This window comes from Pteropus alecto, unplaced genomic scaffold, assembly GCF_000325575.1.
Source record: "Pteropus alecto unplaced genomic scaffold, ASM32557v1 scaffold67, whole genome shotgun sequence".
NCBI lineage: Eukaryota > Metazoa > Chordata > Mammalia > Chiroptera > Pteropodidae > Pteropus > Pteropus alecto.
Genome location: NW_006441061.1, coordinates 2,663,493 through 2,674,718, shown reverse-complemented (window position 1 = coordinate 2,674,718; position 11,226 = coordinate 2,663,493). Strand labels below are relative to the sequence as shown.

At 49.4% G+C, this 11,226-nt stretch overlaps 1 pseudogene; it reads left to right on the top strand.

Annotated features, from left to right (window-relative positions):
* The first annotated feature begins 7,086 nt into the window (after positions 1–7,086).
* LOC112484886 lies at positions 7,087–7,202 on the top strand (annotated as a pseudogene).
* The last annotated feature ends 4,024 nt before the right edge of the window (positions 7,203–11,226 follow it).

Genomic DNA, 11,226 nt, shown 5'->3' with positions numbered 1-11,226 from the left:
AAGAGGCAGAGGCTATTAAAAATGACTGTGCCTCCTACATAGGAACAACCAAAATGCTGTATGCAAGTCACCCGTGTCATCAGCACTAAAGGCTCAAGAAACAGACTTGTCAAGGCAATGGAGCCAAGTCTCCAATCAAAACAAGGAAGTGCCTGGCAGTACCTGTACCCTCGGCCCCCATTTATGACAAAAGCCAAACTAAGTTCTGCTTTACTTAATTCTGCGGGAAATAAGCTTCCAGAAGCCCAGGGCAAAGCATAAGGATACCACACCGCACCACTGCATCATTTTTTAATTTTCAAACTGCATTTACTGGGCAGCTTTATCTGCATAAAGCACAGGGCTTAGTGCTTCCTGCACACAGTAGGCATGAAGTAAATATTTAGTGAATAAATATGCATGCACACCCCCCAATAAAGAAGGTTTAGAATTAAATATGGGCACTGGCCCAATTCAAAGCAAACACTGATCAAAAAGTATCTTCTCTTGGAAAAACCCATATTATTGGTAACGTGACAATAACATTGCTGCGGTTTGCAAAATACCGGTACCTGCTGTTGGTTACCAAAATGCTTTGCAATTAACAAGTCATTAACACAGTGTAAGGATTCTGCCAGAGCTAAAATATCATGCTGTGAATTTAATAAAGAACATGCGAGGTAAGTTTTTTTTATTATTATTAAGATAGTACTGCCTCTACTATCTAAGAGAGAGGGAGGGGGAGATAAGCATGGGAATAAATAAGAAATATTTTATGTGCTGATAGATTCACGTCCTTGGGTTAAAATATCCTCCACGAGGTACTGATGACGATTGCTCTCTTTTGCTCTGAAGCAGGCTATCAAATACAGCAGGGTGAATTCACTCTTAAAGCAACGATGCTGCTCCCAGAATGCACCAGGGAAGCAGCCCAGCAGCAGGTTCCAAGATGGCTGCAGGCTGCCTGCAGCTGAGGCAGACAAAGGAGCCAGCGGCCTGTGCCCGTGTGCGCCTGGTCACAGCCCAGCCTGCAGGATGGGAGGATGCCCTGTGCGGAGCATTAGCACAGAGCATCTCGCACGCCTTCTTCTTTCCTTTCCCCCCAGCTGCGTGCCCTGGGGATCAAGGCAGCCTTTTGTGAAATGCAGACAAATGACTCCTCGCTACGTGGGGCTGAGGCCAGCTCCGCAGTGGAGGAAGCACCACCACCAGCAAAGGAAGCTTTTAATGAGAAACGCCCAAGATATCCATGGCAGAGGCAATCACTCAAAGCAGCTTGCCCTGAATTACATATTTTCTGACTGCAAATTACTTTTAACAGCGTCTCTACCGTCACTTCAATTGACCTTCCTAACAAAAGGCCATTTATTAACTAGCACTCCACATTTCCCAGGCTGCGTGGAGCCTTGAGCCAGAAGGGATGGCACCGCCGAGTACTCAGCCACCCAGGGTCACAGGCCAGGCCTCTGAGACGGGGAGAAGAGGCCATTAATGCTGGCCTGCAGAGCGAATCTGCCCAGGGAGGGCAAGGGAGGGGGACAGGGTGTTTAAGGCCAACATTAACCTGTCTGGTAAGAGGCAATGCTGGTTGAAAACATAAAATACCAACAATGCCTGGCTTCACCCTCAGCAGCTCCCCCACCAGCATCTGCCTCTATCTCAAAGTCCTAACTGCACACAAAACACACTTACACACCTCCCCTGCATTTGCGATTCTCAAAAAGCTTTCTCGGGATCCTCCTCAATCAACGCTCGCATGAAACCCGGAGGCGGCTGGGTCGTATCATCCCCGTTTTAGAGGAGAGGAAACTGAGGCCCGGAGTTCTTGGATACCGTGCGGGTGGCAGAGCTGCACAGGGCTTCCAGCCCTCCTTCCCCAGTCTGGTCTGCTTCCCACGACACTGTGCAGAGAGGCCAACATCCCATCCGACTGAGAAGCACTTTCAACACTAATTATATTTAAAATGCCAAAGCCCTCCTTTCTCCAGCCATAGCCCAGTAAGTGAAGCAAGGGGGAGAAAAGTAGAGAAAGATGAAAGTAACATGGGATTAATTTTCCTCACACCTCGGTTTCAAGATTCAACATTTCCTTCATAAATAATTTACAACCATAAAAATGAGCTAAGGCCATGTTTGTGTAGGACGGAGGTAAATTTAGGCCTAATGAGGGACATCCGCGCACTGCACAGGAGGGAACAGGTTGATGTATGGTGCGGGGTGAGCTCCGGCGACAGCACACAGGGGCTCCATTACCAACTGCAAGTTGCAGGGCCAACCAGGAGGAGCGGGGAGCGCTGTGGGAAACCTCCACCATCCCCGCTGTGGCTGCAAGGAGGGTCTCTACGGTGAAAGCCAAAAGTTGACCCAGTATTTTAGATAACAAGACAACAGATGTGGAGATTACTCACAACGACCGACTGAGCCAACCCGAGACTAAGTGAGTACTCGGTAAATGCCAGGTCAGGAAGGAAGGTGGTGGCAGCACCTGGGAGTCACACCTGCTCTTGGGTGTGGAGGGCGTGCTGTGGCAACACTGACCTTGAGCTAGTCCTCCTAACTGAACCTCACAGGTCATCTGGTCCCTATACCCATGCCAGGCCAGCCTCTGCTAGATCATTTGCAAGGCTGGGGGCTGCAGAATTGGCTCCCGGCAGCTGTTCCTGTGTCTGTCCAGGAGGATTTTGCCTGGGAAAGGCAGGAGTGTGACTGTGACTGTGTGCATGTGCGCATGCGGGCGTGCATACTGCATGTACTCACTAGGACTAGCTGGGGTCAGTTAGGGTGCGGTGTGCTTTGCAAGCAGGAGGATTATTTTTCTACGTCATGCTGGATGAATACTATACAGAAATACTGGGTGGGAGAAACCCGTTTCCTGCTTCTGCCTGCAATGCTGCAAACGGCGCCTGGGGCGGCCCCAGCTCCCAGCGCTGCAGCGCCCGCCAGTGCCAGCCAGTGCCAGCATCCTGGGTTCACAGAGAAATGAACTTTAACTATAAAGCCCCTTCGCACAGACAGCACACTGCTCCCTTGTAGCTGATCAAAGAATTACTACAACAGTGTGCTTAATCCCTAAAAGTCAGCAGTGCTGGGCTTAACCGATGCCGAACATTGTTTCAGAATCAAAGGCGAGCCTCCCGCCCTGGTCTGGGAGGAAACTAAACTACTGTATCACAGTTGAAAACTCAGGGGAACTTTGATATCATCTCTGTTTAATTTCCCTGGCCCCCTGAGCCTGGGGTTTATCTCATTTTATCAACTCCTGTACTGAAATCAAACCCAACTCACAGAGCTCCGACCTCTCTTCACTGAGGCCCTTCCAGCGAAGGGGTGGGGTGCAGGCTGAGAAGTGTAAAGTGCTTGGGGTGGGGGTGGGGTCGTGGGCAACAACTGCAAGGGGCAGGGGGCACTGCCTTCAAAGCAGGAACAGCAGGAGCCCCGCCAGCCTCCCAGCCGGCTCAGAAGCAGTCAGTGCCAGCGGACAGCACTGCCCAGGGCTGACGGCCTGACTGGCCACACAACTTTCGAAGAGTAATTTCAAAGTATTGAGGAAGGGGGGGGCGGTTAAATTGGGCCACTGTAAATGAAATGACAAAACCAGTGGGTTAATTAAGTTCCAACAGAAGGATGAAATTGCAACTGGCTTGTTTGAAATCCAAAGTCAAGGGCCCAAAAGACATAAAGTGTCTGAAGTGTCTGCCTGCAGCTACCAGCTTTCGGGGCTGGGGCAGAGCGGTGGATAAGTATTTCACTCGCCGTGGGAAACAGCCCAAGAGCAGGGTCTCACTAAGACCGGCTGTCCCCCAGGAAAAGCTGCTGCCATGGCCATCGGCTTTGTGTGTTTCCAAGTGGCAGGGGTGGTCTGCAGGAATCCACGCCCCCCTCTGTTGTCCCACAGCTACTGGCACCTTTCTGCTGACAAATCTTAAGCAGGGGACAAAAGGACACTGTTCCGTCCGCATGGGAGGGAGCCCGTGGCCAGGCTTCACCGATGCACACCAGAGCACACACAAACACACCAACCGGGACACTTCCATGCAGCCAAGATGCAGAGACCTACCTCCTGAGGAAAGCTGAGGCCAGGGTCCATGCAGCACCCAGGCGAATGGCCAGCCGGCTGCTGGGGCCACATGGGAGGCAGTGCGTAGGCTGAGAGGCGCCACTGTCGGACCTCAGGATAGCATCCTGGCACCTCCCGCACTTCGGTCTGGACCACTTACCGAATGACCAGTCAGAAGCCAAACCACCCTGACAAACACTGTTAAGTGTGGTCAGGTGGCAACAAGCCACAGGCTGCTAAGATATTAGGGAACGAAAGCAAATATTTTTCTAAGCTCTCTTAGGTCACAAAGAATTTTCCAGCTAGGGAACTAACAATGGCAAGCACTTCCTCTTCCCCACTAAAAGTCTGTTGCTTCTAATAGAAGAATCTGGTGTATAAACGCATCTACTCTGACCTACGCTTAGACTTACATTAACCATTTGATTACCGAACAGATTTGCCACAAACCACGTGAGGCAGGCCTGGGGTTCAGGTTGCTACAGCCTGTACGGTGCAATTCTAGATACTGGAATTCACTCTCCAAAAATAAATCCGGTTTCAAGTTCTACAGCACTGCAGCAGTCAAACGCCTGCCCGTTACAGGCCTGACTCTGCAAAACCAGGATCCTGGTGCTGGTGGGGGGAGTGGCATTCTCCAGCGCACTGTGAGTACCACACCAACTTGCCTTCGATCACCACAAATGGGGGTCATCCCTGCCCACTCCCATCAGGTCTTGGTGCCACATTGTCCCTTAGAGAGAAGGAGGACAGAGGACCCTAACAGAGGCAGATGCCCTACGAATGACACCATGCCAGGAGGCCAAGAGCAATGCTCTCTTGATGTTCAGTGACATGAGGTGCACCCCTACCCTGATGGCCACAGCGTCTACAGAGGAAGGAGAAGCCAATACATTATCATAACACTGGGCGTGTGGGGTCCCAGGCCAGAATCATCAAAACACATGGCCTCAGGTCAGCCAGGCAAGCGCCTCCACCGCCACCCCTCTCCGACTTTCACACGGGTTTGGAGAGTTTCTTTTCATACATCTGGGCATCCAATTATTCCACCTGTACACTGATGACTTCCCAAATACCCCCTCAGACCAGAATTTTCTCCTGAGACTCAGGCGTGTATCCAGTGTCCCATTAATACCTCAAAGTGGGCTGACCTTGCCGTCATCCCCACAAAGCCTCTCCCAAATTCCCAGGACCTAACAGGACCTGGCACACAGCCGCCGGTCCACAAATATTTGTGGTGAGCTTTTATGCCAAGCACTGGGGGAGGGTATGCACTGAGGAAGATGAAAAATCTGACTCTCTGGTGCAGGAGTTACCAAATTCTAGCATCCATAAGAGTCACCTGGAGTTTGTTAAAACAGAGATTCTTGAACCCATTCCCAGAGATACTGATTCAACAGGTCTAGGATGGAGCCTGGGAAGCTGCATTTCTAAGAAGCTCTGGTGATGCTCAAACAGCTGGCCCACAATCCAAACTTTGAATACAAGACAGTATGTACCCATCAGATGTCTGATGACTGACTGAATGAATGGATGGAAAAAACCTCAAGGTAATCGACTATAGGGAACAGCCCCAGTCTTTCCCTCTGCAACACAAGTCAGCCAGGACTGCAATGGAGGCCACCCAGTTCCTCCCCTATGACACCCACCCCATCACTCCAAATGTGAGTCACATCTCCCATTCTCCCCAAACCTTCCCCCAACTGCCCAGCCAGACGGGTGCTGTCACTGCGAATCCTAATGTTGTCCAAGGACATGGTCTTAAGAGACACATGTGTACACATGTGTGCATGCACACACACACACACACGCACACATACAACCTTGCCTCTCAGGAGGTTAAAACACACTTTTCCTAGCAGAATATAAGTTGTTCAGAGGTGCTGTGTCCACCACAGTGGGTACTCAATAAATGGACTGTGGATAGATGGATGGAAGAAGAACGAATGAATGAAGTTCCTCTCATCCTCTCGAAACTACCCATATCTCATTGGATAAAGAAGGGCACATCAAGCAGCCCCATGCAGGACAAACAGCGCTATTCTAGGGATGGGCCACCTGCAGGGAAGCAAGAGGAAAGTACTCTGGGCAGCTCCAGAGGTAGGTCTGACTCAGTTCACACAGGCTGGAGGAGGGCTTGACGGGGCCCAGTGGACCCCCCAGGCTGGCTGCACAGAAGACTCCCCTAAGGAGCTTGTAAAAACTACAGTTGCCCCTTCCAATCCCAGGTTCTGATTTAATGGGTCCGGGGCCAATGCCACCGTGCTGGATGATACAGCGGAGAAGAGGACATGGCCAGCACTCATGGAGCTCAGAGGCTGGAGGAAATAGCCAGGAAGAAAGGGACTGCAAATGAGGGGACACTCCCTCGTGCCTGGTGAGTCATGGAGACGTGAGAGGAGAGATGCCACTCCATGTGGCCCCCTTGAAAGATGGAGGGTACGGAGTAGTGAAGATATCACAGGCCGAAGACATGGACAGAACAAACACGGACTGTTGGGGGAACTGTGAGGAGCAGATGGGCTCTGAAACAAGCCGATGAAATGCTTAAACAAACAAACAAATGATCAAAACAGTTAAAAACCTGTCTGCACTGCTCTGTCGTTTCTAAGGTCTCAGCAGTAACACAGATCTACTGGTCGGAAGGAAGAGATTGCCAAGTCTTCCATTCACAGTTCCTCTCCTGTAACTGAATGCTTCTCAAACCAGCACCACTTCCTGCAGACCCCCACGGGGCCTCCTTATGCTATTAGCTCAGTGGGGAAATGAGAAGTAAAGAGGAACAGCAGGCTGCGAGCTTTGGAGTCAGAGGGACCTGAGCTTGAATCTCAGCTGACACTTACAGCTGTGTGACCCCAAGCACGTTAACTAACCTGAGCCTAAGTTTCCGTCCCCATAAAAATCGAAATAATAGACGATACTATTTTTTCTACAGGATTACAATGTATATAAAGAATATGTAGGACATGGTTCCATAGTGTGGCGGTTAGTACGTCTGCTTTACACGCAGAAGGTGCTGGGTTCGTGCCCCAGTGGAGCCACGGTCCATGGTCTACGGCCATGCCACCCTGAACAAGCCCGATGTCTGATCTTGGAAGCTAAGCAGGGTCGGGCCTGGTTAGTACTTGGATGGGAGACCACCTAGGAAGACCAGGTGCTGTAGGCATAAATAATAAGAAAGCAAGCATGCAATCAAGCATGCATAAGTAGAACTTACATCAAAAGACACACTTCACAGAGTGAAAAAGTCAACCTAGGGAATGGGAGAAAACATTTGCAAACTATATATCTGATAAGGAATGAAAATCCAAATCTATAAAGAACTCCTATAACTCGACAACAAAAAATCAAACATCTCAGTGAAAAAAATGGGCAAAAGACTTGAATAAACATTTCTCCAAAGATGATATTCAAATGGCCAATAAGCATATGAAAAGATGTGCAATATCACTAATCATTAGGACAACGCAAACCAAAACCACAATGAGATGTCACCTTATACTCTTTAAGACAGCTATGATCAAAAAGTACAATATCGGTGTTGGCAAGGATGTGGAAAAACTGGAACCCTGGTACACTGTTGGTGGAAACAGAAATGCAGCCGCTATGGAAAACAGTATGGAGGTGCCTCAAAAAGTTAAAAAGAGAACTTCTCTACGATCTAGCGATACATCTGGGTATGTATGCCCAAAGAACTGAAAACAGGGTCTCCAAGAGTTATTTGTACATCCATGTTCACAGCAGCATTATTCACAATAGCCAAAAGGCGGAAGCAATCAATCCAAGTGTCCACAGACAGATGAATGGATAAGCGCAACGTGGTACATCCATGCGGCCTTAAAAAGGAAGGAAATTCTGATGCGTGCTACAGTGTGGATAACCCTTGAAGGCATTATGCTAAGTGAAATAAGCCAGTCACAAAAACACAAAAACTATATGATTCCACTTATACGAGGTACCTAGAGTAGTCAAATTCATAGAAATAGAAAGTAGAATGGTGGTTGCCAGGGGCTGCGGGGAGGGGGAAATGGGAGCACAGAGTTTCAGTTTTGCAAGATAAAAAGGTTCTGGAGATTAGCTGCACAATGCGAATGTACTTTATGCCACTGATCTGTACAGTAAAAAGTGATTAGGAAGGTAAATTTCATGTTATGTGTATTTTACAACTTAAAAAAAAAGCATTTACAATTGTGCTTCTCAAATTTCAGTAAGCACAAGTACAACCCAAGGTTTGTGTTAAACATGCAAATTTTGAGGCCCCTTCCTTAGAAATTCTGATTCAAGGTCTGGGTTTGAGCCCCTGAAATCTGCATTTTCATAAACATCCTAGGGATGTTTAGTTCATTAAGAGTCCATTTATGTTTCTCTTCTAAAGGATCAAAGGATATTCTTTTGAACATTTTGTTTTGCTGATCAGTATCTGTTTTTTAAAAATGTGTGTGTATATAGAACAATCTCACATGGTTGATTCTAGCCACAAGCCCAACAAGATAGGCCCCCAGTCCCCAGGGAAGTATGAGCTACAAACCTCCACTATGCGACCCCTGGGCTCCAGGCCCACAGTCTCTCACATATCAGCCTGGATCTTGCCAGAAGTGTGTCAAGTAAGCCCAACATATACCCACAGGATGTTCCCAACAAGGAGGTAAGATCAAGCACACCCTGCAGTGTCTCCGCCCCCCAAGTGGCTGGGAAGAGGAGATCTGATGCAGGCAAGCCCACTGCAAACAGAACAGACAACCGCAGAGAAACCAGGGCTCCCGAGGGCAGCCCAGGGAGCAGAAGACCAAGGAGAGTCAGTGGGGCCAGTGAAACGCTGGCCGGGGAGGGCCTCAGAGCCACGGAGAACCGCCTGGGGGAAAGGCAGCACGCTCAAGGAACCCAGGCCTCCCCTCCTACAACCTAATTCACAAAGGAGGCTCTGCCCACTCAACCGCAGCCAACTAAATAGTGTTCTCGACCCATCACATCCAGCCATGTAGTCATCTGTTATCTTCATCATCATAATAGCACCTTTGACATTTCCCGTGCTGAACTACAACACCATCATTACTTTCTAGTGCGGCAAGGATGTCGCTCTTTGAGCGTAGAGCACGTCCAACCTGCTAAGGCAGAAGGTTCCAGGACATCCGGATTCTGATGCCCCCAGAAGCAGCTCCATCACGAAATTGAAAGAGATTAACTTTCAGCCCCCACCCCACACCTTCCAAGGCCCTGAAAGTGGTTCCAGCAATGTCTTTAGTTATGTGGTTTTGTGAAATGTACAAAAGCAAGATATTCTTGTATTTTTCTTATGCCCCTCCCCCCACACATAAAAATTGTCTAAATGGCAGACATATTAAAGACAGACTCACAAAATTCTGTGGTTGGACTCCACTTGAATTTAGTGAAGACCTCCCCCACACCCTCTACAATGTCACCCGCATTCACGCATATTAGCTCATTCAGCCTTACAGGGTAGTTTTATTCTTAAGCCACTTCTACAAATAAGGAAATGGGGATTCAGAAAGGTTCTACAAAGTTCCATGACTTGCCTAGGGTCCCCTGGGTTCCAGGAGGTCGACTGAGATTCAAATCAAGCCCCTAAGTCCAAGCCCAGTGCTCTTTCTACTCTACCACCCCTTCCTAGTTACTCTGAGAAGAGCTGAATAATAACTTGCACGCAGGCACTCTAAAATAAAATGAAGCTGCTCTTCTGATTAAGCAGTTAACAAACGCTTAATAATAACTGCTAACTTTTACTGACCACTTGCCCCGTGACAGGCATAGATCTAAACACTTCTCTTGCGATATTTCATTTACGTCTCACCAAAATCCTATGAGATAGATATCATTAGCCTCACTCCACAAATAAGGCAACTGAGGCTCTGAAAAGTTCGTTTATTCGCCCAAGAACACATAGTGAATAGGAAAGCCAAGGCTTAAGATGAGGTCTAAATCTAAAACTCCTGCATTTAACATTCCGGCTAGAAGTGGGGAAGGCCCACCAGCTGGATGGAGGCAGGGCAGGGAAAGTGCCTTCAGCAGAAATCAGGAATGTGGCCTAAAAGCTAGAAGGAAGGAATGAAAAATGCGAATCGGAGATAACTCCAGGCTCAAATGAACCAATAATTTCCATGTCACATGGATCTTGGTGCACAGGTCCCAACGGAGGCCCTATCTCTGAGGCCTCATTTATATATTCTTTGTATGGCACAATACCTCGAAGTACCCAGCACAGTTTCGGAAAGAAAGGTGTCACCCACCTCCTGTAACTAACCTTGCGAATACACTGAGTTTTTAGTCTGGGCTTCCACAGAGCTTATCTCTTAACTTTTCTAAGGCTTTTCTGGTGCAGCTGATAAGATTTTCTAGCCCTGTTAAAATGAGATGAGATCCAGCCAGCTGTCCAGAAATGTACAATGAGATTATACTGAGAAGGAACCACCAGAGACAAAAGCTGCTAAAGACACTGGCCTGCTGTCTGCTTTTGTGGCAGAAATCTGAGTGGGCGCTGTCTTGGGTGGGGGCAGGGAGGAGAGAACAGGCAACAGCCATGTGCCTTCTGCCCTGGTGAGGCCTTCCTCTGTGCCTTGCTGAACAGGCTGCTGAGGAGCTGGGAACAGAACAGTCACATCTTTAATTGTGAGAAAGGCTGATAATTTAGTTGTGTATTGGTCACACAGAGGATAAAGATGCTCATGGGTCTGCCTGCTTCACCTGGACCTGTCTCTGGGGATTTGATGTCCCACTGCACTAGGCCATAGCTGTTGTCCCAGTCCCTGTCCCTCACTTAAGCTGGAGTCTCCATAGGGTGCTCATCAACATGCCCACTATCTTTCCAGGATGAGTACCCGGGGTCGCCCGCGCCCTGGCCTTTGGGTGTCCTCTCTGCGGTACCCAGGTCACAGATGAGGCCACACCTCAGATGATGCCCGAGGCTCAGGTGCACGCTGGTCTGCACCCACGTGACCACAGAGAGCTGGACCCCAGGCCAGGCCCGTCAAACGACTGTCCCCAGTCTGTGCCAGGTGGCCGCGGCGGCCTGGGCACAGGTGAGCCGCCTCGCCTTTCGCCTTTCGAACAGGCGGAGGGGGCTGTGGAGAGGCCCTCACCTGTCCCGGCCCGGGGGGCGCTGCTTGCACCTGGGTCCCGGAGCTCTGTCCCGCCCGCACGCGCAGGGCCACGCCGGGACGGGGTGCCGCGGCGCT